The 25808-nt window shown below is 32.0% G+C and overlaps 1 protein-coding gene and 1 non-coding gene across 13 annotated transcripts in view; both read left to right on the forward strand.

Annotated features, from left to right (window-relative positions):
* FBXW7 (F-box and WD repeat domain containing 7) overlaps positions 1-25808 on the forward strand; it is a 190241-nt gene that overhangs the window by 47723 nt on the left and 116710 nt on the right. For 11 of the 12 annotated variants that reach the window (XM_012783702.3, XM_012783703.3, XM_012783705.3 and 8 more), the window contains one exon: positions 7327-7374. The exons of the other annotated variant lie outside the window; for it this stretch is intronic. The gene's annotated coding sequence lies outside the window, so the exon portion shown is untranslated. The remainder of the gene's footprint in view (positions 1-7326; positions 7375-25808) is intronic. 12 annotated transcript variants of the gene reach the window in all.
* On the forward strand, positions 4503-4566 carry LOC142876794 (U7 small nuclear RNA). The gene has a single exon (XR_012923612.1). It is a non-coding gene; the product is annotated as a U7 small nuclear RNA (small nuclear RNA).

A 25808-nucleotide genomic window follows, 5' to 3' on the forward strand; every position in this document is an offset into this window, starting at 1 on the left:
TGACTGTTAATACCCTTCCAAATGGCCTTATTTGAACCATTCTTGTTTCTTTTTTCTAATATTGATTCTACCCCTTTTATTATTTGGAATTAGAGATCCATTGTGAAGAACTGTGAAGGGTCCGAGATTTTAGCCTATTTGCAAGTAACAAATTACTCAGCCATAGATTTCATGAATGCTGGTAGAATACATGAGACTCTCCTGAGTTGGAGTTGAAGGATTGATTACTCACAGCAAGCGATAGCAGTGGCCAGAGTGTTTAGCTAGTTTTTTAACCAGTTTCCTGAGCCACAGTTCCCATACAGCAGTGTGTGAAGAGGGTCAGATGATACTTGTATACACAATGAATTGCATAACAGGAGAGAAACTCTTAGCTTAGAGAACCTGAATAGTAGTTTATAATAGGAAGTAAGAATCTCTGCCTTTGCTTTGGAGGGAGATATCTTTATTTCCCAAGGCTGTTTGCTGTCAAATATCCTCAAAAAGATAGTACAGACCAAAGGGCAGTGAGTGTCTTTCTCCCAAAAGGCACAGAAACATGAACGTCCCATAGATAATTGTCTCCCAATAATATTTTCTGCTCATTTGTACATAATCTGTGATTTATCTGGTAGAGGTTGGTGAAGTATCTGTTTAGTTTGTCAGCTTTTAAAATTAGGTTATTTGCTTTCTTATTGAGTTTGAGAGTTTGTTCTTGATTCTGGATACAATCCTTTATCAGATATGTGATTTGCAGATATTTTCTCTCACTCTGTGACCTGTCTTTTCATATTCTTAAGTCTGTTTTACAGAGCAAAAGTTTCTAATTTTGATGGTTTCTATTTTTGATGGTTTCTATCAAGTTTTTCTCTCATGAATTGTGTTTTAGGAACTCTTTGCCTAGCTGAAATTCAGTTTTTTTCCCTTTGTTTTTTTCTAGATGTTTTATTATTTTATGTTTTATGTTTAGATCTGTAATCTACCTTGGATTACCTTTCATATAAGTCATGAGGTAGAGTACAGATTCCTTGTTTTTGCATATGGGTATCCATTTGTTCTAGAACTATTTGTTGAAGAGATTATCTTTTCCCTTATAGAATTGTCTTTGTACTTTTGTCAAAAACCAGTTGCCCATCTCTGTAAGAGCTTCATAGTAGTGTTTTCTGATTTTGTGCTTTTTCTAGATTGTTTTGGATATTTTAATCCCTTTGCTTTTTCATATAAATTTAAGAATCAGCTTATTGATTTTTTTTTTTTTTTTTTGAGACAGAGTCTCGCTTTGTTGCCCAGGCTAGAGTGAGTGCCGTGGCGTCAGCCTTGCTCACAGCAACCTCAAACTCCTGGGCTCGAGTGATCCTTCTGCCTCAGCCTCCCGAGTAGCTGGGACTACAGGCATGCGCCACCATGCCCGGCTAATTTTTTTTATATATATATCAGTTGGCCAATTAATTTCTTTCTATTTATAGTAGAGACGGGGTCTCGCTCTTGCTCAGGCTGGTTTCGAACTCCTGACCTTGAGCAATCCGCCCGCCTCGGCCTCCCAAGAGCTAGGATTACAGGCGTGAGCCACAGCGCCCGGCCAGCTTATTGATTTTTGATTGGGATTTTGTTTAATCTGCACGTCAGTCTGTTGAGAATTGGCATTTTAACAGTGTTGAGCCTTCCAATCCATGAATATAGTATATTTCTCCATTTTTTAGGTCCGTGATTACTTTCATCATTGTTTTATAGCTTTCAGCATATAGATCCTGCACATATTTTTAGATGCATAGCTAAGTATTTCTTTTTTATGCTATTGTAAGTGCTACTGCTTTAAAAATTTTTGATATACTAACTCATTGCTAGTATATAAAAATACAATTGATTTTTGTATATTGATCTTATATTTCAGGACTTATTAAAATCATGCTAGTTCTAGAAGCTTTTTGTAGATCCCACTGGATTTTCTATGTAGATCATCATGCTACATAAATATGTAGCATGATTTGAATAAAAGTTTTTAAAAGCTTCACCATTTTCAATTTGTATGCTTTTTATTTTGTTTCCTAATTGCACTTGCCAGGACAATCCTGAACAGAAGTGGTGATAACAAACATCTTTACTTTGTTCCTGTTCTCTTGTTATTAAATATAATGTTAGCTGTAGGTTTATCTAGATGCCCTTTAACAGATTAAGAAAGTTATCTTTTATTCCTTCTTTGCTTAGAATTTTTTTCTTTCTAATCAGAAATGGATGTTAGATTTTATCTAATGCCTTTTATGGAGCTATTGAAATGATTATGTGGCTTTTCTTGGTTAGACTATTAATATGATCTGTTCCGTTGTATGATTTTCAAATATTGAACCAGCTTTGTATTCTTGGTATAAACCCTACTTGGTTGTGAGCTAATATTCATTGCTAGATTGGGTTTGGTCATACTTTGTCAAGGGTTTTTGTGGGTGTTCATGAGTGATGTTGAATGGTGTTTTCTTGTAATATCTTTGTCTTTCTTTGGTATTTTCAGTTGGTAAGTATTCCTTCTTCTATTTTCTGGAAGAGATTTTGTTTAATTGGTATTATTTTTCCAGAATGTTTTGTAGCTTTTGCTATGAAACCGTCAGAGCATATTTCTTTATATATATATAGGAAAATTCAGGGTATCTGTCTTTTCTTGAATGATTTTTGGCGGTTTATGGCTTTCATGATGAAATGGCCCATTTCCTCTAAGTTGTTGAATTTGTATGTATAATGTTGTTCATATTATTCTCTAATAACTATTTTCATGTTTGTAAGGTCTCTAGTGATATCTCCACTTTCATTCCTCATGCTGATTGTATATTTTTATCTATTTTGATTTATAGGTTGGTTAATCTGGCTAGAAGGTTTATTAGTTTTATTGAGCTTTTCAAAGAACCAGCTTTTGTATTTATTCATTTTCTCTGATTTTTTCCCCCAATACCTTCATAATCCACTGATTTCTACTCTATTATTGCCTTTCTGCTGCTTGATTTGAATTTGCCTTGTTTTTCTTTGTCTAGTTTCTTAGGGTAGAAACTTATTGATTTGAGACCTTTGTTCTTTTCATTTTCTAATATAGGCATTTAATGCTATACATTTTCCTCTAAGCATTGCTTTGACTGCATCATACATATTTTGATATGATATATTTTTATTTAGTTTCCAATCATTAGTCTAATTTCTTTTGAGACTACTTCTTTGATCCACTTCCAAAATTGAAGTTGAAAACAGTAACAAAAATAACAGTCTGTTAGGAAACTAAATTATGAGCACCATTTAAACATGCTAGATATCCAAATGCCAGTATTTACATGGTTATTATTCATGAACAATCTTCATTAGATTTATTGTGGAATGAACAGTGGCGGTCACTGAATTCATTGTACAGCCTTCCCTGGGATCTTTAGTATTACTAGAAATCATAAAATTAGGTTAGCTTTCCTAATAAACCCGTATTTGGTTCTGTGAGCTCTTTAGATTTGGGATGGGATCTATTGTTTTGACTTAATTTGGTCACTGTTGGCTCTTGGCTTCAGAGTGGATCCTAAGCTATGATCCTACACTGTCTAGTATTTGTCTTGTTTTGCTTAGATGTGTGACCTCTGGGGAAGTTTCCCTTATATTCAGTAAGTTTATCTTTCTCTATTAGGAAGATAAGACAAACTTCTAATGGAGGGTTTTTGCCCCTTTTGGTTGTAGAGTGCATTTCGGATTAACAATTTTTTTATACCACAAGTTGCCATAGTGGTCACTGTAAGTCTCAATTTATTCTTGATGAAAATATGCCATATAGAAAAACAAGTATCTGAATTAGAATAAGCATGTTTTATGATTGGAGGAATTGTAGAGTTAGGCTGATTTAAAAAAAGCAGTTTTGTGAAAGTGTTCCTTGTGTACTTTGTGTCTCAGAACCACAATTGGGTGGTTGGCCATCTTTAAGCAGAAACCTCATAGTTCCTGGCTGATTGGAGATTAGGAAAGGAGATCACTATCAGGCCATATTCTTCTAGATAAAACAACCCAACACTGAGGAAAGTTCTTGTAAGGTTTTGATGAGTTCTCCAAAGGAAAGTTTGCCCAAAGGATGGTGGCCTGGGGAGAAACTTGAGTTCGTTAGCCTCTGGAAATGCCTAGGCTTTCCTCTTCCCTCTGAGCTTTTGTTAGAGACTCACAACAAAAAAAATCCAATAGCCCAAGAAAAATAAGTTATTGTGAATAATAAGGCAGGTTTCCTTATTCAAATCTGATAGTTTTCAAATCTGATCAAATAATTAAGTTATTTAATTTAGAGAGAGAAGTAGAAGTTGGTTAGGTTAAATAGTAATGATTAGGCAAATGTAATGGAAAATTGATAAAAGGAAATATAGATACGACTGTGTTTATATTTTGAATAAAGAAAGGTACCACTGTAAATATTAACATAAAAATTTTAGGTAGTATATAAGAATATTTGCAAGGCTTTTCTCTAAACAGTTCAAAAGGCTTTCCTTCAAAAGGTATTGGTTTAAAAAAATCTAAGGTTTTCTAAGTGTTATAGCTCTTTTAGAATTTGTCTAGCAGATTTTCTGGTCCTCACTGGAAGACACCCCCCCCCTCCCATGCAGGTCATTTTCAAAATAAAGTTACTTTTCTTAGGTTTTTTTTAAAAAAAATATTAAGATTTTTCTAAGCAACAGGGCCAGGTAGTTTGCTTTAAAATTTTTATGAAGGCCTGGATTGACCATGCAGTTGCTTTTGAAAATAATGTCTTATTTAGCTATAATGCTTTAAATATGTGTGCAAAATTACATATTTGTAAATCTAACTTGAGCATGTCTAGGACAAACATTAGCAAGATGTTATGCAAAGTTTTCTTTACCATTAATAGAAAATTATAAGGAGTTTTGCGCAGGTAAAATTTATGTTTATATTGAAACTACTCTGAAACTTATGAGCATAAAATGATTAGCTATATTTAGATTACCTTTATGTAATCAGTAGAAATAACTTGAGATACATTGTTAGGAATTCAGATTTTCAAATTAGTGTGTTATATTTCAATAGTGTGATGGCCTGAAGTTATTTTATTGAGAAGCAATTTTTCATTTTGATTTTTTTTAAAAAATAAACTTACAAAAATTGAAGTATAATTTACATACAGAAAAGTATAGATAAATTTTTACAAAGTGAACACACCTTTGTAACTACAACCTAGATCAAAATATGAACTCCTTGGAAGCCTCTATTCCTTTACAAGAAAAGTAACTACTATTCTGATTTCATAATCAGAGATTAATTTGGCTTATTTTTGAATTTTGTACAAATAGATCATATATTATGTGTCCTTTCCCCCCGTCTTTCATGTAGCATTGTGTTTTTGAGATATATATTTTGTCATTGTTTTTTTTTCCTTAAGTTTTGCTGAGATTTAAGATTCCACTGTATGAATATACTATAGTTTATTTCTCACTTCTACTGCAGATGGTCATTTGGATTATATACTCTTATGGGTTCTTACAAATAATCTTGCTTTGATAATTCTTATATCTTTTTTTGTGTATATGTACACATCTTTTTTGAGTATATATTCAGGAGTAGTATTAGTCATTAGTCATATTATTAGTATTAGCATTATTCATATCAGTAGTAGTAGCTTAGTCATTGGGAGTGTGTATCTTCAGCTTTAGCAGATATTTCCAAATGGTTTTCCATACTGTTTGCCATTTTAAGTTTCCACCTGCAGTGTATGAGAATGCCAGTTGCTGCACATTCTTGCCTAAACTTGGTATTGTCTGGTTTTTAGATAAATATTTGTCATTTTCATGGGTGATTATCTCATTGTGGTGTTATCTGTATTTTTCTGATGATTCGTGATATTAAGCACCTTTTCTAATTATCTTTTGTGAAGTTTTGTTTGGTTTTTAGCTATCTTAAAAATTGGGTTGTCCTTTTCTTGGTGACTTGAAGTTTTTTAAAATTTTGAATATGAGTCCTTTGTTGGACACATGCATTGGTAATATTTTCTCCTACTCTGTAGCTTGCATTTTCATTTTTTAAAAAGAATACTTAATTGCTGTTAAATTTGATTTGTTTTCCCTGTCTTTGTTTAAAAAATTTTTACTTAACTCATATCATGATATTTTTCTTGATATCTTATAGAAGAAGCTTTGTATTTTTGAATTTTATGTTAAAGCTTCTAATATGCTTTTCTTTCCCCCTTTTTAATGCCTGTGGATGGATGGTATTCATTTTATTGATTTTGATTTTAACAGTAGTGGTCATAGAAAATCTATTGGTATGGCTTACTTACAGGAAAACATTTTCATTTTTATATGTGATATTGTAATTTCTAGTAATTTCTGCTAGTTAAGAAAGATGGTTTTTATTCTGGAATTCTTTAGAAGAAATTTAAAAACAGCTTTATTCCTGACTCTAAAAGAGACAAATCAGTTTTATGTCATACTTTGTAATGTTATGTCTTATTTGATATGTTTGATTTCTGGGGCATCATAATGGTGGTTTAAAAACATTGGGCTGCACAGTCAAATGCAGATGACTTAACCTCTATAAGGCATGAGGTGACTAAAAAAAAATGTCTGTTTTTTCAAGTCTAGAGCAAAGTGCTGGCATAAATATTATTTATGCTTTTATTCTTGAATTTTTGAATTTTATTTGACTTGAGACTTGACTGAAAGGACTTATACTATGTTTATAAATGATATGTTTATTATTTATATGTTATATGTTTGTTATTATGAAATTATTTATAGCTAACTTTTATAAATAGTGAAATTCATTTGCCCCTTTATAATTTCTTTTTATTGTGCATAAAATATTTTAATTTTTTTACTACCATACATAGATGGATTTTAAAAATGCTTCCTCATGTCAATTTTTAATAAATTGAATATTTTATAAAATATTTTTCCACTTCATTGGCTTTACTTTAACTCTGTAGATACTGTTATATTGTCTCACTGCTTAAAAGGTGGTAATTGGATGCTAGAATGTGGAGTAATTACATTGTATATTGATAGGAAGAATAGAACATATGAATGCTTGTCTCAGACAATGTTAGCATGCTCTTGTCTGATTTTTTAAGTCTGATTTGTAATAGAGCTCATTCTTTTTGTGGTCTAGTGAACTCTAATTCATTAGCTTCTCCATGTATTATATGTAAAATTTAAATTATTTGTAAGATTATGAAAAATTTTTTTTTATATTTATCATATGCCAAAGTTTTACCATATGCCTTGGGGTTAAAAGTGTTATACAAAAACAAATTTCCCAAACATTAAGTGGAATTGTTGAGTGGATTTTACAGAGTAACTCTGAAGTTGAAAAATGATTTATCTTTTTTTTATTATTTAGGGAGTCTCAGCCACCAGCAGGATTTTTAAAAGGCTATCTAAATATTTGGTAAGTACATAGTCTCTATGTTAACATACTTTTCATGTTACTTAAGTTTATACATATGCTCTATGGCTGACATTTACAATAGTCAGTGTAAATTGCAATTATAATTTATATTTCTCTTAATTTTTACTTGGGTAGTAGAATTTTTTCTCCTTATACCTATTCTGATCCCCTTCTCATCCAGTCTAAACACTGTGTCCAGAAAATCTTTTTGATACATAGCCTCAGTATTAAGAGTTTGAATAAACAATTTCAGTGAGCAGGAATTGTAATACTTAATGAATGAAACAGGATTTTCTGTACTTGAGATTTTGTAATAATTCCCTATTAATTGCCAAAACTAGTATAGATTTCTTCTTTTTTTTTAAATTTTCTTTTTTTTTTAATTTTAGCATATCATGAGGGTACGTATGTTAAGGTTACGTATATTGCCCTTGTCCCCCCGCCCTCGAGTCAGAGCTTCAAGCGTGTCTATCTCCCAGATGGTGCTTATCACACTCATTATGTATGTATATACCCACCCCCACTCCCCACTCCCACCTGCCCGACACCTGATAAATGTTATTCCTATATGTCCACATTGCTTGATTCTTCCTTATATTAGGTCCTGTTTGCTACAACATGAACACTAATACATGCTCAGATACTGTGTTTTCTATCTGGATTACTCCAATTTTTTGTTCCAAGGTTAAAATATGAAAAACTTTGTAGATGTCTGTAGTTAAAAATTTCATAAACTTATGATTTCACTATATAAAGCATTTGCTGTTTAATTTTTTGAGTAAAGACAGGCAAGTTAATATCAGAATGTGTTCTACTTCAGCTACTCACTTGTGATTTCGACTTGTAAATAAGATGATTAGATAGATATAACAATGCTTTGGTTAATCATGATAGATTTTGAAGTTATTAACTGTGCTTCAAAAATGGGAGGGAAGTGCTGAGACATTGGATCATCAAATGTCATAATGCAGTTTTTGTTGTTTGTAATGTAGTCAACACAAGACTTTTAAGGATGAATACATTGATTTGATTAGCTAAAGTAGATTTCTGGAATACAGAAAAAATATTTAATGATAAGCATCGGTTTTTTAAATACTTTTTAATGTGTTTGATATAATAAAGATTTGACCAAATAATGTTTCTAAAATTCTATAATAACCATAGGGTATGCTTAAATGTTCAACAGTTATACTATTTTGTTTACTGTATGTTTATAATAAATGCAACGTTTTTAGGAGCAGATGATGTTGCAAAGATCTCTTAAATAAATTTTACCACTTTCAATGTGGTAACTGATTTCTGGAGATAAATTAAGTAGAAAAGAGTAACTTACTGTCATTTTTTTTCCCATTGATGCATATATTTGAGTTAGAGGGAAGCAATTGTCTTTGCATGTATACGCTTATGATGTATATTTTATCTTTGCAAATTTGTTTTTTTTAGTGACAGTTTTATTAAGATATATAGTGTAATACCAGAAAATTCATTCCAAGATGTACAATTCAATGATATTTTTGTATATTCACCAAATTGTGTAGTCATCACTACTATCTACGGGTACCTTCATTACTCTTTCCCCATAACCCCCTGTCCTAGGAAACCACTAATATACTTTCTGTTTGTATAGATTTGCCTGTTCTGGACATTTTATAAAAATAGAATCATATAATATTTATCTTTTTATGTCTGGCTTCTTTCACTTAACATAGTATTTTCAAGATTCACCTGTGTTGTATGTACCATGTACCAGTGTTTCATTTATTTTTGTGACTGAATAATATTTCATTGTATACCACATTTTGTTTATTCATTTATCATTTGATAGGAAGTATCTATTGTACTTTTTTTGGCTATTAGGAATGCTTTTGATATAACAATTCTTGTATAAGTTTTTGCATAGACATGTGTTTTCATTTCTTTTGAGTATATATGACTGGGGTGGAATTGGCAGATAATATGGTAACTGTGTGTAACTGTTTGGGGAACTGTCAAAATGGCTGTACCATTTTACAGTCCTACCAGCAATGTATGAGAGTTGTAATTTTTCCACATCCTCAAGCACACTTAAAGTAATTCTTTTATATTTTATCCATCCTAATTTGTGTGAAGTTATATCTCGTTTTGATTTTCATTTCCATAATTACTAATGGTAAGCATCATTTTATGTGCTTATTGACCACTTGTCTTCTTTGGAGAAATATCTATTCCAATCCTTTGCCCATTTTTAAAGTCAAGTTGTCTTTTTAATTTTTAATTGTAAGCATTTTTTATTTATTCTGGAAACTAGACCCTTATCAGAGAAATGGTTTGGAAATATTTTCTCCTATTTTGTGGGTTATCTTTTTACTTTCTTAATAGTGTCCTTTGAAGCACGAGAGTTTTTAATTTTGGTAAAGTCTGTAATTTACCTGTTTTTTCTTTTGTTGCTTATGCTTTTGTTATCATATTGCAAATTCATTTTAAAATAAATATTCATTGATTGTCTAGGTCTATGACAAGGTTTTAATTATCATAGGACTATAAAAAAGCATTGGCATTTCCTGTGTTTGACAGCTAAAGCCCAAAGGAAGCAATTATCCTTGTATTTGTGCTTCAATTCCTCAGCTAATTGTTTTAAGCAAAGCCTTATGTTTTCATCCCATGTGTTACCGTGAAAATATTAACTGTGTGTGGTATGCTTATTGATATTAGTCTTGTGAATCTGTGTTTCATTTTTTAGATTGGAGAAGGGAAGGGCCATCCTTAATAGTTTAGGTTATTTTGGCAATTATTACATATTTGATTTCATGCCTTAATAAACCATTGCCTTTTTAACTAAGAGTATTATCAGAGTTCTTTTTATCTTTCTTGTGAAAAGAGAATAGATTTTGATAATGTTATTTATTTTAAATATTGTGCACATTACTTTTAAGCAATAATAGTTTGATGTTTCTATAAACCTCTGTATGGATATATGAACATTTTTCCTCTGCTTTATTAAGTACATGTGCTTTTTATTTTTACGGGACTAGTTTAGTTCCTTATTTTTGATCATTATGTGGCTTTTTTATATCAATTGAAGGCATATTTCAGGATCTTTTGGCCAATATTGTTGTCTAATTTAGTTTCTTAGAGAAATGGTTTATAGCAATGGAATGTCACTGCTCTTAACAGCTTTGGCTTTCTGTGTAAGGGTGATGTTGTAATATAAATGTAATAGGTATATTTTTATTAGAAGAATTGACTATTTTTATATTATTTGACAAATCTCTGTTGACTTCAAATAACAGAAAATCAGTTTTCATGAAATTTTATGTAGCTAAGATCACTGATATTCTTCTTGCTGGTTGATTTAAAATCATAGTGCCCATTGGATGGGTAATACTGTTCTACACATGGATATTTTTATAGTTTGTTATAGCATCCATGGACATTTAACAATTAAAAAGGAAATAAAAAAACTGATAATGGTGTTAAATTTTCAATTGTGATAAAAATAAGGAAAAGATACAGTTGGAACTTACCTCCTATGGTTTATGTCAATTGTAGTAATTAGGAGAATTTTGGTGACCCATTTATGGCTAAATTAAGGCAAAAGAGCTTTTATAAAGTATTCCTTTCATCTTCCCTTCTCTTGTTCTGTATGCTTACTCATAATAATTGAGTATACATTAATTCTCTTTGAGTATTTATATTTTAAATACAGTTTTTATATTAGCACAGACTCTTTTGTTTCAAGGTAGGGAGGATTTACCCTTTAGCTAGATCACTAATTTGTCACTAAAGTCAGTAGGGACTACCTTATACTATAGGTAGCAACTTTTCAGGGCATGTCCTAGTTTGCTACTCTGCCGATCCATAATATACCTTAGAGATATAGGTCAGGATTATAGGATAGAACAAATAACTATTCTTCATACAATGCTCTCTTGTATTATTTTTATTATTTTTGTAGGGGTGGGGGTCTCACCATGTTGCCTAGGCTGGTCTTGAACTCCTGGCCTCAAGCAATCTTCCAGCTTTAGCTTCCCGAAGTGCTGGGATTACAGCTGTGAACCAGTGTGCACATCCATCAATTATTCATCAATTCATCAACTATTCATCAGAAAGATCTTTGCCTACTAATCTTACTCAGAAGGGCTCAACTAGACTTAGATTATTGTAATTGCAACACTTTTTTTTGCACGAATGCCTGCAAATCATTGAACAGTAGTATTGACCCCTTTTTTTCCCAATAAAGTTACCACATCATTGCAGGGAATTTTTCCTAAAAGCTTTTCATTCAGAATTCGCTTCTGTAACAAAAAACATAATCCAGATTAATCCACATGCAGTGCATTAGACATCTCAACTTTGTTCTTTTTAATACCTGAAATTTCTGAATTCTCCTGATCCTCCTTCACAGAATTCCTGGTCTGTTAAGTTAAATAATTATAGTGGTTCATTTCTTTTATTTTTGTTCCCTGTTAATGGGCTGCTTAGGTTTGCTAGAGTTTCACCTATTTATTATCTTGAGAGGTTTCTAGTATAAATTCACATAAATTCTAGTATAAATTCTCCCTTCTACCCCTTAGTCTCAGTGTTTCCTGGTAATTCTTATCTTTTTGGTCTATTTTATTCCACATGTTAGTTATTTGGGACCATTTCACTATCCTCAAATGACCAATCCTGTCCTTATTTCTCTTACTCTTTTCATTTCATATTTTATAACCTTTTTTCTTCAGTCTCTCTTAATTCAAAGAATAAGGTGTTTTCATTTCAAAAGCTATTATCTGTATTCTTAATCTTACCCCTTCTTTCTTCCACTGGAACCTTGGCTATTTTCTGTTATTCTTCTTATGCTCCATGTTGGGTTTTCTGCCTTCTCACACTTAATCTTGAAAAGTACTCTACTTTCTCTGTCTTTCTCTATCCTTCTCATTATCATCAAGGTTGTGTAACTTATAGTCCACTCTAGGTATCTCCAATTTTTCAACTCTTATTCAGCTACCTTCTGCAGTTTGCTATTGTTTATACCAGTGTTCTGCTTTCTTAACTGAAAGTAAACCACATTTCTCAACTAACCGGCTTGATAGACATTAGCTGGGCTGATTGAACTGCTGTAAAAATGCCTCATATCATTCTCAGGATAAAGACTGAGTTCCAGATGGCTAAATCTGTGTCTTTTCACTTCTCATTCTGTCCTGTTTTTTTTTTTTTTTAGCATTTGGTATTTTGTTTCTTCTTAACATTCACTTCTTCCTTCTCATCTGTAATGCTATACTTAAATGGTTTTTCTGCTCTCTCTTGACTAAATGTTTGTTTTCATTGTTATTGATTTCTTCTTTTACATACCACTTAAGTATAAACTGGGTTGAAGCTTTGCTCTTAGTTCCTAGGAGATGATCTGTTTTCATTATGTAAATTATCACAAATTTGTGGTGACTCACAAATGCTCTGTTTTCCTTTTTGACCTGTTTTACCACTGACTCAGTCATTGTGTCCTCAGCACCCCAAAATTGTTATTTCCCAAGCTGAAAAATTTGTCTTGTATCATGCTTTAATATATGGTTCAAACTCAGTAAATGCTTGTCAAATCATGAATGAACTCATCATCTACGTTTCCCAGTCTGTTTAATTTGTTCCTATTTTTTAATGGATAATGGTTTTACCATTCACCTTTTCTCATGTCACAAGCTCTAAAACATTTTTGACCAACTCTTGTGTATACTTGCTAACATTATTTACCATATTTTGGTCCTAAGTTAACTAATGAGGTAGATGACATTTTCATTTGCAGGTGGTAGAAATATGGATTACAGAAATTGTGATTTACTTATGGTTTCATGGTTGTGGGGTAGAAACTTAAAAGTTAGTTTTCTGATTACATGTTTCCTGGTTTTCACAGAAAACATTCTTTATAATGGTAAAAGTAGTATGGTAGACAAGAATTACTCTGGACTATGTGAATTAAAACAAAGAATGAAAGTGAGAGTACTTTAAATTCTTGTGTAAGAAGAAGATGTAGTGAGATGAAGGATCTAACTTGGTGGAAAGAATGGATATGAGAAATTTTTTACTCAACAAACATAGAATCTTGAGATTTTGACTTCTGTTGATGATGAAATGATGCTAGTAAAGTGGTTTGAGTGAAGCATCCTTCCTATAACAATTATAAAATCTGGACAAAATATTGCAAGAAAAACCCTAACTATTTAAAAGCAGTGGGAAAATGACCAAAGTAGGCAGAAACCAAATGAGAGCCCCTAACTGCAGTGTGTAATTTTATGTTTGTGGATTTCTTGCCTTACGGTGCATTCCAGCGTGCTGTAGTTCCAATGGCATGTGGGGAAAGTTAGGGCTAGCCAAGCAGGTGGAAATTGACAGAGGGAAGTCCTGGAAGCTAGAAGTAAGATCCACAATCTGAATGTAAACTATGTCCAAATCATGGCAGACCACTAAACTGTGTACGTCTAGGGGAGACCCCAGGAGACTGAGTGTGGAAACAAGTAGAAATGAGAGAGGAGTCTGCTCTTGAAAGAGAGCTGAACCATGTGAAATTTGTATTTGCTTCTTTTTTTCTGACTGAGTACATTTCTTAACTTGCACACAGCCTGGGTGGCCAAAAGCTGACTGGAGGTGTTGAGGACAGAACAGAGGTATGACAGAACAAGTTAAAATTTAGGAGAGAAACCCTAAAAGCAAGATAACATGGGAGGATGTGAGTCACACATCTGAGTATAATCTCTGCCCAATTATGTGGCTGACCACTAAACTACTCAGATGTAGGGGTGACCCTCAGGACATCAGGTTAAAAGAAGGGAACACCTAGAAGGTGAAAGAACTAAGCAAAATGAGTTTTGCATGCTATAAGAGAGATATACAGTAAGTCCTCATTTAATGTCATTGATACTCGAGTTCTTAGAATCTGTGACTTTAAGCGAGATGATGTATAATAAAGCCAGTTTTTTTCCTCAGAAATGTTATTATAAAATGATGTTGAATGAAACTATGTTGAAAGAAATGATGTTATTCAAGGACCTGCTGTTTGGTTTTTGCTTAAAGTTGCAGTTTCCAAGAACCTATTGATGACATTAAGTGAGGACTTAACTTGTAGTTTGAAGTTTGAGTCCAGCCTCTTAGAACCATAGAACATCAAAACCACGCGGTTCTTTGAACGACTGTAACAAAATCCAGAGTTGCTATAACATGTTACTTACAACGTCTGTTTTCAACAAAAAATTACTGGATATGCAAACAAAGTGAAAATACCACCCATTTTCAGATAAAGAAAATCAATCAATGGTAACTAGCCCTGAGTAGGGCTAGATACTAGATTTAGTAGACAAAGATTTTAAAATAGCTCTAAATATAATCAGAAGAATTAAGGGAATCCTGTGTTCAGAGAATTAAAGAAAAATACAGTCAGCCCTCTGTATCCATGGGTTCTGCATTTACAGATTCAACCTATTTTGGATCAAAAATATTTGGGGAAAAAACCCAACACACAATAAAAATATTACAGTACAATAATAAAAATAATACAAATAAATAATAAAAAAGTGTTAATGAATGAGCACATAAAGAATCTCAATAGAGAAACAGATACTATAAAGAGGCAACATAAATTTTTAGGGTTCAGAAAATCAATATTTGAATAAAATTTAATTAAGCAAAACAGCTGTTTGGAGATGGCAAAAGAATCAGTTAACTTAAAGACAGGTTAATAAAACTGATCAATCTGAAAGACAGAGAAAGGGTAGAAATGAATGAACAGAGTTTGAGAGACCTGTGAGAAAATACAATGTTTGAACATGCATCTAAATGGAGTCTCAGAAGGAGAATAACTAATGGCTAAAAACCCCCCAAATTTGGTGGAAAGCATCAATTTACATATCCAGGAAGCACAACAGACTTCGAATAGAATAAACATACATAACACACCCAGGCACATAAGTAGTCAAGCTGCTCAATGCCAAAGATACAGAGAAAATTTTGAAAACAGCAGGAGAGAAATAAGTTATCAGAAACAGTTGGCGACTAGATAACAGGAAATGGTATTCAAACAGCTGAAAGGAATAAAGATATCAAATAAGAATTCTATGTCCAGCTAGAATTGAAGATGAAGTAAAGACATGTTCAGATAAACCAAAACTGGGAATTTTTCACTGGTTACCATTATAAGTAGTTCTAAGGGAAGTTCATCAATTTGAAGGAAAATGGCACCAGATGGCAAGTGCCATCTATAGGAAGAAATCAACATTAAAACAAGTAAATATGTAATTTACCATTTACTTTTTATAATTATAAAAAACTATTTTTCCTTATTTGCAAACAATTACCTATGACTTGAAGCAAAAATTATAATGCTGTATTGTTGGGTTTATAATGTATATATGAAAATGGTACCTCAAAGTTAGGATATTTTTTTCTGGCTTAATTTGCATTTCCCTGATGCCAGTGTTGAATATCTTTGATGTGTTTTTTTGCTATTTGAATATTTCCTTTGTGAAGTGCCTGATCAAGATTTTGAGAATTTACAAATTACACAATAGTTAATACTACATGTCATAATAAAATATAACAAACTGCCATATTAAAAATAGTCTTTTAACTTATGAACATGATATATCTTTCGTTTGTTTAGGTTATCTTTTAATTTCTCTCAGTAATGTATAGTAGATTTTTAAAAACTTAAAATGGAATAAAATATATATAACAAAATTTGCAATTTTAGTCATTTTAGGTGTATAATTCACTGGCACAATTATAGTCACAATGTTATTCACTCATTGTCATTGTCTATTTTGAAAACTTTTTCATCACTCCAGTTAAGCAGTAATTCTCAATTTCCCCTTTCCCCAGCCCGTAATCTAGAACTTGCAGTATGGAAATGACAAGAAGAGGCAGGAAAAAAAGAGGGGTGAGAGCTTGTAATGGGGAACCAACCCAGCTAAGTTCAGTTTGCTATACCACCTCTATGGACCACAGGAAAGTTTCAGCATGTGATGAGAAATAGATAAGCAATTCAATCTTTTCCATTTTGTAGCACAGCTGAAAGCAAAACCAATACAGCCCCCTTATCTGCAGTTTCACTTTCTGTGGTTTCTGTTACCCACAGTCATCCATGATCTGAGAATAAGTGAGTATAGTACAGTAAGATATTTTGAGAGACACCACATTCACATAACTTTTATTATAGCATATTATTATAATTATTCTATTTTATTAGTTATTGTCATTGATCTCTTGCTATGCCTAATTTATAACTAAAACTTTATCATAGCTGTGTATGTATAAGGAAAAACATAGTATATGGATAGAGTTTGGTACTGTCTGTGCTTTCAAATATCCACTGCAAGTCTTGGAATGTATGCCTTGTTGGATAAAAGGGAACTACTGTGCTTCCTGCCCCTCCCCTTTATTTGGAATCACCACTGTATAAGGGCAATCTTCCTGTGACATGACTCCCGTTGATCACCAGGGGAATGAATTAACTGCTGTCTGTAAAAGGAGTCTTGGGAATGACTACTAGTTTTGTTCTTTGTACGATTTGACTACTGTTGTAGTTGATTTGGTTATGGTATCATACTAAAGTACCTTATTTGCTCCAGGGAGATGGAGCAGATCTAGCTTACTAGACAGAAGTTAGTTTGAAAATAGGTTCTCTGGAGTCAGCTTGATTGGAAAAGTGGGAGTGCTGATGGTTTTGAAAATATGATGATAGTGATATTTCTCTGGTATAAATATTTTTCTTATAGCACTAGTGATAGATTGAATGCTGATTTAGGTAGTAATGTAGTTGTAGTCTGAACTAGTTATACTGTTTTGGGTAGTAGCTTAGGCAGTAAAGAATATGACTTTCTTAGGCATGATTCCTCATTTCTCAAATGGGGCCTTTTCATATTGGAGTGAATATGCAGAAAGGAAGTAACTAGGCCCTAATTTCCACAAGTTATATCACATCAGTTGAGGAACATTTTGTTCGTGGTTGTCTAGCTGTGTTAGGGCTGTATTGGTTTTGCTTTCAGCTGTGCTACAAAATGGAAAAGATTGAATTGCTTATCTATTTCTCATCACATGCTGAAACTTTCCTGTGGTCCATAGAGGTGGTATAGCAAACTGAACTTAGCTGGGTTGGTTCCCCATTACAAGCTCTCACCCCTCTTTTTTTCCTGCCTCTTCTTGTCATTTCCATACTGCAAGTTCTTTCAAATAAGGAATAAGTTCACTCTTAATAGAGGTGGTTTACAAAGGAATTTTGTATATATGTCATATTTTTTGCTTCTCTGATAGGTAATATGAGACTATGGCAGCAATCCAGCATGATATTATGCTCTTATTTTTAAATGTGCAAATAGATGTGTAGGAAATGGTGGCTTGCCTATTATAATATTGCCTACTGACAAGTGTCTGACTTAGAGCCTAAATGTGTTGACTTTTTAAAAGTCTCTGTGCTATGCTGGGTCATGCACATCTGCCTCATTCTTTTTAGTGGACTAAGATGATACATAAGTTAATGTCAAAAGGCAAGTGAAAAATTTATTAGATACACTTAGAAGGTGAAAATAGATGTGCCTCATTACTAGTATAGTTTTTTTTTTACCACCGTGTCAGCCTGCTTAGAAATTATATTTTAAACATCAAATTACAAGAGTTTCGTGAACTTTCTCTTTTGTTAATGAGGGTAGGGAGGATAGGAGTAGAAGAGAAATCCATTGGAAATTGAGTACCACCATCCTTTCTCTTTATCTTCTATCCAGAAATCTTTCCTAAATTCCAAAATATAAATGTCACATCTTTCATCTTTCGAGATTCTTTACTTTGTCGCCAGATTATTCATTAGGATTCTACCAGAGAACTAGTTTCAGAATTTAATTTCTCAGCTTTGTTTCTATCTTCTTATTTTTAAACTTTAAAAAGCTCTGTTTTATTGAGATATAATTAATGCATAATTTGATGATTTTTAACATACACACACACACACTCATGAAACCATTACCATATTTAAGGTAATAAATATATACATTATCCCCAAAAGGCTTTTTGTAATCTCCTCCCTCCCCCTTTCTCTAAACTGATTTAGTTTCTGTTACTGTAGGTTAGTTTGTATTTTCTGGAATGTTCCATAAGTAGAATTATATAATGTGTCTCCTTTTTTGTCTGGCTTCTTTCCCCAACCTCAGTAAATTTGAGATTCATCTGTATTGTTGGATGAACTGTCAATACTTTGTTCCTTTTTATTGGGGAGTAGTAGTCCATTTTTTGGATGTATCACAATGTGTTTTTTTGCCTGTTTCCATTTGTATGTAGCTTGATTGGGTTGTTAATAGTTTTTGGCTATTGTAAATCAAGTGGCCACAAACATTTGTGTGTAATTTTTTATGTGGACATGTGCTCTCATTTCTCATATGAGTAGAATGGCTGAGTCATATAGTGGGTATATGTTTACTTTTTGTAAGATACTGCCAAACTTTTCCAAATAGTGTGTACCACTTTATATTGTCACTAGCAGTGTGTAAGTGTTCCAGTTGCTCCACATCCTCAGAAGACTTGGTATGGCCAGTTTTAATTTTACTTGTTTTAGTGGCTGTGTAATGGAGTATCATTATGTTAATTCATTTGCATTTCCCTAATGAAAAATTATGTTGGACACCTTTACCATTGCTTATTTGCCACTCATATATCTTCTTTTATTGAAGTGTTTTCTCAAATCTTTTACTTAATCTTTTTATTGAATTCTTTGTCTTATTATTGAGTTATGCGAGTTTTTTATATGTTCTAGATATAGTTTATTTGGTAACTCTTTGCATGTTTCTCCCAGTTTGTTTTTGTTTTTTACCAGTGTCTTTTGAAGTTCAAAAGTCTTTTATTTTGATGAATACCAGTTTATATTTTTTCTTTTATATTTCATGCTTTTTGTGTTATATTTCATTAGGCTGAATAATGGCCCTTGAAAGATGTCCACATCCTAATTTCCAAAAACTGTGTATATGTTACCTTATAGGCTATAGGAACGTTGCATGTATGATTAAGTTAAGGATCTTGAGATGGGATTATCTGCGATTATTCAGGTTAGAGCAGTGTAATTACAGAGTTCTTATGAGAAGAAAGTAAAAAGGTTAGGAAAGAAGAGATGGGTGACTGAAGCAGAGGTTGGGATGATGTCCTTCGAAGATGGAGGAAAGGACTATGAGGTAAGGATTTCAGACAGTTTTCTAAAAGCTAGAAAAGATGAGAAAACAGATTCTCTTCTTGAGCCTCTAAAAAGAATAGTGGCCTGCCAACACTTGATTTTAGCTCAGTGAAACTGATTTTGAGCTTCTAACCTCAAGAATGGTAAGATAAAACATTTGTGTTGTTTTATGCCAAGATTGTGGTTGTTACAGTAGTCATAGTAAGCTGGTGCAGATTTTAGGACCTGTAAGTGGAGTTCTGCTGTAATAAATACCTAAAAATGTGGAAGTGTCTTTGAAATTGAGGAATGGGTAGAAGGTGATAGAATTTTGAAGAATTTGGTAGAAAAAGCCTAGTTTACCTTGAATGTACAGTTTTGAAGCCTTGGAAGGAAGTGAGGAGCACAGTAGAGAAAACCTGTATTGCCTTAGAGAATACCTAAATCATCATAAAGAGATTGTTGGTAGAAATATGGATATTAAAAATGCTGCTGAAGAGGACTCAGAGGAAGGAACATGGTAAAGAAAGCCTGTATCTTAGAGAATACCTAAGTCCTTATAAACAAATGCTAGTGGAAATGTGAACTTCTGGTGGTGTTGCTAGTGAGGGCTCTGAAGGAAATCAGGAACATGTTATTAGATACTATAGTAAAAAGGATCTTTGTTAGATAACAGAAAAAGCAGAAAGCTTACCTGAATTCTGTCCTAGAGTTATGAGACTAACTGTTTTGTCATGCCCTGATATGGTAGTAATCACTTGTGTATAAATTTGTTGTTCTTTTCTGCACTTGGATAAAGTAGTTTTAATTAAGGTGGCAGATTTATATTTTTATATAAATTAAATTTATATTTTAATAAAATATTAGTATTCTTTAGAGCAAACATCTTGGTAGACTTATTCTTGAGATATCCATTATTACTAAAATCTTTTTGCATCTTCCTTTTGAATAAATGGTTATGTAAAAGTAATTTGCTTTAAAATCCGTTAGTTTCTGAATTTCCTGATGGCTTTTCTTTAAAAAGAACAATTTTAAAAAACACATTTTGAATTTATAATTGTAAGTAATTAAGAAAACACATACATTAGTTTTATTTAGCTATGCTCATTTATTATTGAAGAAAATTATTTGGAAAGTGGAAGTGCCTTGTTAGAATAATTTGAATGGTAGCTTTTGTTAATGGCTAATATTTATTAGTGGATATAACTATAAATATCTATGTATTCAGTCTTTACACTTTTCTTTCAAATCTTTCTCTTGTGTATTTCAGGTTTTGTGTTTGTATTTTGAAAGGGGGATATATATAAAAAATAATCGCTACTATATTTTTAACTATTGCTAAGTTGAAATCCAGTGTTTAAATTTAAAACAAAATTTAGTGTTATTTAGTGTGGAATTCCTAAATATTATAGTTCCCTCTTCTGTCTTTTCAGAGCTATTGCACCATGTTAAATTTTTCAAATTCATTTCAACAAGTGTTTGAAAACTGCCAATAGACTTAAATTGCAATTTGATTTTCTAGAGTTAGGATTTCTGTGCTTGGTGTCTATATCGCTAGTATTTCTGTTCAGGTTGAGATTTGGAATAGTCATTATCAAAAGTTATTTGTAGGAAATACTGGAGATTGGGGTAAAACGTAAGTGATATAGTGAAGAAGCACACAATTTCAGAATACACGACACCCAACATAGTTTCTGTAAGTCAGTGCATGAATAAAAAAGGGGCTTGAGGAGTTGATCTTAAGTAAAAGAGATGTAAGAAACAGTACTATAGCCATACACAAAGAATAGTTCTCCTTTGGATTCTGTTTAGATTAAATTAGCGAGAAAAAACATTTTTGAAACAAGCTGGAAGTTTGAATATTGACTGGCATTAGTTAATATCATGCAAATACAGTTCATTTGTTGAGTATGTGTAGTGATTTTGTGACTGTGAAAGGCAATGGCTAAAGTATTTAATGGTACATATGTGGGTGGGGGAGGTAGTACCATGATGTCTGAGATTTACTTTAAAATACCTTGAAAAAAAAAGAATAAAATATAGTCAAAGCAATATTGGTAATATATTGAGTAATTGTTGAATATGAGCAGTGGGTAGATACAGAGTTTCATTATACTCTTCATTCTGCTTTTATATATATTTGAAATTCAAAATTTTATCCACTGAGCATATTTTTGCTGCCACTACTCTTCTTCCAACATTTAAAAAAATTCTAAAATCTTTTAACAATTCTATTTATATTTCTATTAAGAAAAAGAGGCTTCTCCTGACCTCATCTTTCTTCCTGTATTTTTTTCCTTAGCTGTTATCACCATCTACTATTAAAAAAATTTGTTTTGTTTGTTATTTGTCTTCTCCCCTGGAATATAAGTTCAGTGAAGGTAGGAGAGGTTTTTCCCTGTTTTGTATGTGCTACGTCTTCATTATCCATATCTGCCTAGCACATGGTAGGAGCTGAGTAAATATTTGAATGGATGAATGGGAACCAGAGCTCTAGAATACATGGGGTTTGGTCAAGGACAGAACCAAGGAGAACCCCTTAGAAAATTAACCCTATGGGACTTGCAGAAGAAAATGTGAGTTAACATAAAAATTTAGGAGGGTAAGAAATCATTTCCTCCATTTGACTGTAAAGTCTTACTATATCAAGCATTTAACATATTCTCAGCAACATGAATTACCATAAAGTAATTAAGTTTTTATACTGTAATTTTTTGATTGTCTTATACATATTCTTAGAAGTATCTTTCCTTCCTAATTTATTTATTTCTGAAAGGCAGTCCCTTCTTGAGATGTATTCTATTTAAATTACATATATTTCTTCGCAGGAAAAAATTACAGGCAACATAAGTTTTAGAAAATGTTCTTATAATTTCTTTTTATATTAAAAAATACATAATCTCACATTTTCCCTTTCCTAACAACTGATTTTCTTTTTTTCCCCCAATGTATATGAATTTTTAAGCTAGATGTTTTTATTTTGCTCCATGAACTACTGGGGGTTATCCACTACTTTAAAAAATTGTTAGTATTTAACACTACTGTGAAACACAGCTGATAATAATTGTGCTCTAGAATGAAGATGACTAAAAATTGGGTGTTAAAAATGACAGTGAAAATCCAGAAATATTTTATATCTGATATTCTAAAATGAGTATTTTAAAAATCCCTGCTTTAAAAATTACTGAAGTCATTTTAATAACCAAAACCATAAGCCTTGATTTACAGAAAAATGTGAGCAAAAATTTCTAGTGGTTTTCAATTTGTTTTGGTCTCTGGACCACTTTAAAAAACTTTTACAAGTTTGAAGACTCCAAAGAGCTTTGAATTATGTGGGTTATATGTCTTAATTATTTTATTAGAAAATAAAAGTCAGAAGCTGAAAAAGTATTTATTAAATTCATTTAAAAACAAGAGGTAGTTAGAGCTAATTACACGTTCACACAATTAACATACTGGGGGAAAATAGCTATGTTTTCCTGAAATAAAAAAATTTAATGAGAAGGATGGCATGGTTTTTTACTTCTGCAAATATATTTAAAATCTGGCTTAATGGAAGACAGATGCTCATATCTGCTTTTCATTCAGTCTGTTACAATACTACATGCTAATAGTCTGAGGACAGTGTCACTGTATATATACTGAGGGATCAAGAGTAAAAAACATAGGTAACATCTTAGTGTTATTATAATTTTGATCTCATAGAGTCTTTGTAAGGGTCTCAGGAACCCCTAAGGTCTACATTTGGAGAACTATTGAAGTCATATCTCTCTGGAATACTATATGTGATAATATAGCATTTTTAAATGACAATATAGTGTTTTAAAAATTTTTTAATATAATAGTGTCAGCTAAATTTTTATTTAATACATTTTTACTTTTAGGAGAACTATTGAAGTTAACTTATGCTTACTTATAATTTGAGCATGGAGGAAGGATGTGCTATTATAGGGTTGTGTTTGTAGATTTCACATTTTTTAGATTATTATTTAACAGAATGATCACTTTGTTCTTTGAAGTGAAAAGTAATTCAATAGAGATTGTTAAATTTTTTTTAAACAAACTTTGACAGAGTTGCTTACAATTAAGGGGGAAAGTAACTTTAAAATGCAGTTTATTGAAGAAATAGTCATGTTGCATAATTGTTATTAGCGAGCAAGTATTAATGTTTTTCCTTTTTTTAAACATATAACTAGACAAAGTTAAATATTAACTTTTTTCTAAACAATATTATACTTCTTTTTCTGATAATTTTAAAAGCTTTGTCTTTATTGGTTTGCCTTCTAGCTCCATCTATATGCAACCCTAGAATCAATAGTGCTGTACATCAAATTAGCTGACATGGAAGGAAAAAAATAAGTAATGAAAATAGCCCTTATTGCTTACATTATATTTTAGTTATGAATAACGTAGGATCCAAGGGATATTGGTGTGGGGGATGAGGAGGATGAAGCATTGCAAGTGAAGATATTTCATAAGAATTCTATACTTTTGAATCTTTTATTTCATGGTTTTGTTTAGAAACAATAGTGATATTGACTGAGTAGCCATAAGATATACTTTTATTAATAGCAGTATGCATTTGGGAGGGATTTTTAATTGATGCTTGTCTGTAACATTAGACATAAGTGATTTATTTATAGGCTTTTGTTTACTAGAAAACTTATAAAAATCTCCAATTATTATGAGCATATTACATTTTTTTGGCACCATAGATTGTATCAGTTTTAATACTTGGTACTTTCTTCTTACATTAGCATGATGTATTAATTTTTTCATTATCTTTTTAGCTTCTCCAGCTTGCACATTTGCTAGGAGAAGTACATCAACAGCAATAAGACCTTTTTCCCTAATGTGTCTGACATGCATTTAAAAATGTGACAGAGCAGGGTTATAGCTAGATTTTAGAAGTTCTTTTGTTAAATCATATAAGAAACTTAAACTGATAGTACTTCAAATTTTCCACATTATATGCTCTTTCGATGAATAGCTGTGTAGCAGCAGCACAGGAGAAGCAGAGTTCTTGGCAATACCAGCTCAATTGCATCTGCAGATGAGGATTTAAAATTCTCTGCAGCAGACAGTACCTCCAGCAGGCGAGTAAAAGGTTACTGCATTATTTTGCTTGTTTGTTTCCATGGCTTTTATCTACCAAAGGGTTTTTAAGAAATTCAGTGTGAAGTGCATGCCTGTTTTTAGATATTCTGGAAATTGATTTAAGTATAACATGAATATCAAAGGGGGCAGTGCAAGGTGAAGGCAGAGGCAATACTGGCTCTTTTTAGCTTTAAACCAGGGAAGAAATTGAGCATGAGACATATACAAATAAGGAGCATTTCGGTGCCACAGAAAATAGAAAGTTTTAAAAATGTACATTTTAATTCAAAATGTTTATTATTACATTTAGTTTTTAGACTGTCTTCCCCAAAAAGAGTGCTGTTAACAAAGATTGGCAGTCATTGGTCTATGAATGTTTATTAAGTTACAATTACTTGAAGTATGGGAAAACTATGAAGTAGTTATTAATGTGACTCTCCTTTGTCTTGGAAATTTTAATATGGATTAATTACATGGTGTAAATAAATATCTTTATGCATGATTGGCAAAGGTAGAATGCTTAAATTAAGCACAAAAGATATTACAGTATGACAAAACATACATAATACTATTGGTTGTTTTCATGGTGGTTTGTGGTTTTAAAAAAATCTTTTTAATGAAATGCAGATGGAGTGGGAGAAGATTCAATATCAAAACAATTAGGTTTTCTTTTAAAAATCAGGTTTTTGATGGCTTTTCACTTATTGTCAATACCTGCCTATATAGCCACATGTCATTTTTTTCTCATTAAAACTCTTTAACATTTATGATAGCAGGGGCCTCTTTGGATTATCTTGCTTGTTTATTCCATCATTATCTGCACTAGCATTTTTGCTATAAAATTTTATTGCTCATTACTTCTCAAGTCTAAGTACAGTATTACGGAGGGAATTTTTTTACTTTGCATATCTTATTCAACCACCCCCTTCCCTCTCCCACTAACCCTCAAAGATTTGTATTAGCTACTATCTAAATTTTATTTGTTTAAAAAATATTTAGGCCTATGTTTCTATATTTTAGACTGAATAATAAGATTGAAAACAATTTTGTAAATCTATATTATAGAAGTAAAATTCGTTGATCATTCTTACTGTGAATGTTTGGCAGGCCTTCTTGAATTGTAGAGTCATAAAAGGTCAGCAGTTCTGATTGGTAACTTAAAAAATCCGTCCAGTAATTTGCTCCCTGTTGTTTCTCAAAGCAG

The sequence above is a fragment of the Microcebus murinus genome, chromosome 15, assembly GCF_040939455.1.
Source record: "Microcebus murinus isolate Inina chromosome 15, M.murinus_Inina_mat1.0, whole genome shotgun sequence".
Lineage (NCBI taxonomy): Eukaryota > Metazoa > Chordata > Mammalia > Primates > Cheirogaleidae > Microcebus > Microcebus murinus.